The 5,000-nt window shown below is 53.3% G+C and overlaps 1 non-coding gene across 1 annotated transcript in view; it reads right to left on the bottom strand.

Moving 5' to 3' along the window:
- LOC124583192 overlaps positions 1-1,244 on the bottom strand; it is a 1,910-nt gene extending 666 nt beyond the window's left edge. Inside the window, exon 1 of the ribosomal RNA XR_006974068.1 lies at positions 1-1,244. This exon is cut by the window's left edge and continues 666 nt beyond it. This is a non-coding gene — a ribosomal RNA (small subunit ribosomal RNA).
- Positions 1,245-5,000: the final 3,756 nt, after the last annotated feature.

Genomic DNA, 5,000 nt, shown 5'->3' with positions numbered 1-5,000 from the left:
AATTCCTTTAAGTTTCAGCTTTGCAACCATACTTCCCCCGGAACCCAAAAGCTTTGGTTTCCCGGAGGCTGCCCGCCGAGTCATCGGAGGAACTGCGGCGGATCGCTGGCTGGCATCGTTTATGGTTAGAACTAGGGCGGTATCTGATCGCCTTCGAACCTCTAACTTTCGTTCTTGATTAATGAAAACATACTTGGCAAATGCTTTCGCTTCTGTTCGTCTTGCGACGATCCAAGAATTTCACCTCTAACGTCGCAATACGAATGCCCCCGCCTGTCCCTATTAATCATTACCTCGGGTTCCGAAAACCAACAAAATAGAACCGAGGTCCTATTCCATTATTCCATGCACACAGTATTCAGGCGGGCTTGCCTGCTTTAAGCACTCTAATTTGTTCAAAGTAAACGTGCCGGCCCACCGAGACACTCACTCAAGAGCACCCTGGTAGGATTGCAACGGGGTCCGCCTCGGGACGCACGAGCACGCACGAGGCGCGTCGCACGCCTTCAGCTCGCCCCACCGGCAGGACGTCCCACGATACATGCCAGTTAAACACCGACGGGCGGTGAACCAACAGCGTGGGACACAAATCCAACTACGAGCTTTTTAACCGCAACAACTTTAATATACGCTATTGGAGCTGGAATTACCGCGGCTGCTGGCACCAGACTTGCCCTCCAATAGATACTCGTTAAAGGATTTAAAGTGTACTCATTCCGATTACGGGGCCTCGGATGAGTCCCGTATCGTTATTTTTCGTCACTACCTCCCCGTGCCGGGAGTGGGTAATTTGCGCGCCTGCTGCCTTCCTTGGATGTGGTAGCCGTTTCTCAGGCTCCCTCTCCGGAATCGAACCCTGATTCCCCGTTACCCGTTACAACCATGGTAGGCGCAGAACCTACCATCGACAGTTGATAAGGCAGACATTTGAAAGATGCGTCGCCGGTACGAGGACCGTGCGATCAGCCCAAAGTTATTCAGAGTCACCAAGGCAAACGGACCGGACGAGCCGACCGATTGGTTTTGATCTAATAAAAGCGTCCCTTCCATCTCTGGTCGGGACTCTGTTTGCATGTATTAGCTCTAGAATTACCACAGTTATCCAAGTAACGTGGGTACGATCTAAGGAACCATAACTGATTTAATGAGCCATTCGCGGTTTCACCTTAATGCGGCTTGTACTGAGACATGCATGGCTTAATCTTTGAGACAAGCATATGACTACTGGCAGGATCAACCAGGGAGCTGCGTCAACTAGAGCTGAGCAGCCGGCCGCCCGGGAGTGTGTCCCGGGGGCCCGCGCGAACACGCAAGCGTCCGCTCAATTATTCTGCAAACAGGAGGAGGCTGAGCTCCCCTGCACAATACACCTCGAAACCCTCTCAGGTCCCGGCGGCGCGCAGCGCCGTCCTAAGTACTTGGTCGGGTTCGAGAGAGGCGCAATCGCCCGGAGTTTGGCGAGTAGACGCTTTAGGTGCGACCACCCGTGCTCCCAACTGAGCTTGCCGCTGCCGACAGAGGCCCGGGAGCGTGCTGTCGTGGCATTGCCGGCGGGAGACAACACGCGCCACCTACGGTGGCCGGCAGCTCCAACGCCAGCGCCACAGAAGGACAAAAGCCCCACTTGGGTGCCGAAGCGAACTCTCCCAGCACAGCGCACGCGCCAACACGTCCGCACAGCTGCGATACAATCCACCTGCGAGAACCGCAGAGGCGACCGAGCAGCAGACGGCGTCGCGGCGCCGAGCGCCGGGCGGCGGCGCATCCTCAGCGCACACAGTCCTCAATCGGACCAGCACACTGCAGATGTCCACCGCGCTTCGCACCGGGCCCGCGAGGACCTACTTTGGCCGCACGGCGCCGCGTGCAGGGTGCGCCGGCGCGCAGCTGCGCCGCCTGCCGCCTCCGTCGGCCGGCGCGCCTGCCACTGGCCGCCCCCACCAGCCGGCTGTAGCGCGTGCGCCCACGCACCGCGCGGCCAGCACGCCGGAAGGCCCCCCCTCACCGGCCGGGGACGGTCCCACCCAGCCACCGCCGCGTATCGCTTCACACCCACATGCCATTCACGTTCGTGGGCATGGTGGGTATCGCTGAAACAACCGGTTGGTAGCTCAACCGATCGTCGCCATCACTGATTCACCTCTAGCGAGAACAACCGCACCACAACGGTTTACCAGTTCTTCATTTGCGTAACGTCACCAGCAAACGTAGACGTCCATCGCCATTTGCAAATTCAACGATTGTTGCATGCCTGTGTCAGGTGTCACGACACACTATGTCTGCCCACATACACGCAACAACATGTGCACGCTTCGCGAACACGTGGAAGGTGGCCCCCGTACGTATGCGATGTCCATTGCGCGAACGACTGTCAACCGGCCTCTGTCGCATGTCGCAGATGTGGAACGCAGTGCACCATGCTATCACGGTGTGTGAGAAGAGACGACTACGTCTGACAACACGCGCCACTACATCAACAGACGGCTCATGCTGATCGCCATCCACGGCATACCATACTGCAATCCAGCTCTTATAGGGAGACGACACGTAGCTGAGTGCACAATATTTGGACCGTATGGTTCGCCGTTGTTGGCGCAGTCGTGGTACGGTCACACATGTACCACGATGTATCATTCAGTACATGAGGACCAATGTGCGGTACAGTGTGTGATTTGGACGTACAACATCAGCGGACAGTTGCCACAAGCCGTACCACAACGTAGGCTGTGCTTCGCCATGCGAATGCCAATGAACAACTGCGAAGGGCATTGAGCATGTACGTCCTGCCGCCATCCGCATTACAGTGTATAGCTGCAAGGTGTTTAACATGAAGCGATACTCTGGGGACCGGGCAGTGCGAGTAGCAAACTATATTGCGGGGGTTGCAGTTAGGCAACACTACACTAATTTAACGCGTCGTATGACAATTACAGAGCAGGTTAAGGCCCAACGTGTGTTGGGTTAAGGCCCAACGTGTGTTGGGTTAAGGCCCAACGTGTGTTGGGTTAAGGCCCAACGTGTGTTGGGTTAAGGCCCAACGTGTGTTGGGTTAAGGCCCAACGTGTGTTGGGTTAAGGCCCAACGTGTGTTGGGTTAAGGCCCAACGTGTGTTGGGTTAAGGCCCAACGTGTGTTGGGTTAAGGCCCAACGTGTGTTGGGTTAAGGCCCAACGTGTGTTGGGTTAAGGCCCAACGTGTGTTGGGTTAAGGCCCAACGTGTGTTGGGTTAAGGCCCAACGTGTGTTGGGTTAAGGCCCAACGTGTGTTGGGTTAAGGCCCAACGTGTGTTGGGTTAAGGCCCAACGTGTGTTGGGTTAAGGCCCAACGTGTGTTGGGTTAAGGCCCAACGTGTGTTGGGTTAAGGCCCAACGTGTGTTGGGTTAAGGCCCAACGTGTGTTGGGTTAAGGCCCAACGTGTGTTGGGTTAAGGCCCAACGTGTGTTGGGTTAAGGCGCAACATAGGTTAGGTTAAGGCGCAACATAGGTTAGGTTAAGGCGCAACATAGGTTAGGTTAAGGCGCAACATAGGTTAGGTTAAGGCGCAACATAGGTTAGGTTAAGGCGCAACATAGGTTAGGTTAAGGCGCAACATAGGTTAGGTTACGGCGCAACATAGGTTAGGTTAAGGCGCAACATAGGTTAGGTTAAGGCGCAACATAGGTTAGGTTACGGCGCAACATAGGTTAGGTTAAGGCGCAACATAGGTTAGGTTAAGGCGCAACATAGGTTAGGTTAAGGCGCAACATAGGTTAGGTTAAGGCGCAACATAGGTTAGGTTAAGGCGCAACATAGGTTAGGTTAAGGCGCAACATAGGTTAGGTTAAGGCGCAACATAGGTTAGGTTAAGGCGCAACATAGGTTAGGTTACGGCGCAACATAGGTTAGGTTAAGGCGCAACATAGGTTAGGTTAAGGCGCAACATAGGTTAGGTTAAGGCGCAACATAGGTTAGGTTATGGCGCAACATAGGTTAGGTTACGGCGCAACATAGGTTAGGTTACGGCGCAACATAGGTTAGGTTAAGGCGCAACATAGGTTAGGTTAAGGCGCAACATAGGTTAGGTTAAGGCGCAACATAGGTTAGGTTAAGGCGCAACATAGGTTAGGTTAAGGCGCAACATAGGTTAGGTTAAGGCGCAACATAGGTTAGGTTAAGGCGCAACATAGGTTAGGTTAAGGCGCAACATGGGTTAGGTTAAGGCGCAACATGGGTTAGGTTAAGGCGCAACATGGGTTAGGTTAAGGCGCAACATGGGTTAGGTTAAGGCGCAACATGGGTTAGGTTAAGGCGCAACATGGGTTAGGTTAAGGCGCAACATGGGTTAGGTTAAGGCGCAACATGGGTTAGGTTAAGGCGCAACATGGGTTAGGTTAAGGCGCAACATGGGTTAGGTTAAGGCGCAACATGGGTTAGGTTAAGGCGCAACATGGGTTAGGTTAAGGCGCAACATGGGTTAGGTTAAGGTACAATATGGGTTAGGTTAAGGTACAATATGGGTTAGGTTAAGGTACAATATGGGTTAGGTTAAGGTACAATATGGGTTAGGTTAAGGTACAATATGGGTTAGGTTAAGGTACAATATGGGTTAGGTTAAGGTACAATACGGGTTAGGTTAAGGTACAATACGGGTTAGGTTAAGGTACAATACGGGTTAGGTTAAGGTACAATACGGGTTAGGTTAAGGTACAATACGGGTTAGGTTAAGGTACAATACGGGTTAGGTTAAGGTACAATACGGGTTAGGTTAAGGCACTTGGGGGGGGGGGGGGCCCGGTTTGTTGATTGTGATTATCGTAAGTAAATGACTGCGGCATCATCTGATTTGCCACGTCAGGGTGCACCTTTGGCTCATAACAGGCGGCGCTCTGATTCCATGCTTGTGGCAGACCTGTGTCTTTCATTCCTGCCATTGTTTGTGTGGTGTGACAGGAGGCAGTATTGTGATGTTGGGTGCACCCCTGTCTGGGACATGTGTGGGTGTTGGTGGCTTAGCTGAGCAAT

This window comes from Schistocerca americana, unplaced genomic scaffold, assembly GCF_021461395.2.
Source record: "Schistocerca americana isolate TAMUIC-IGC-003095 unplaced genomic scaffold, iqSchAmer2.1 HiC_scaffold_446, whole genome shotgun sequence".
NCBI lineage: Eukaryota > Metazoa > Arthropoda > Insecta > Orthoptera > Acrididae > Schistocerca > Schistocerca americana.
This window is presented reverse-complemented; position numbering and strand designations above follow the sequence as displayed.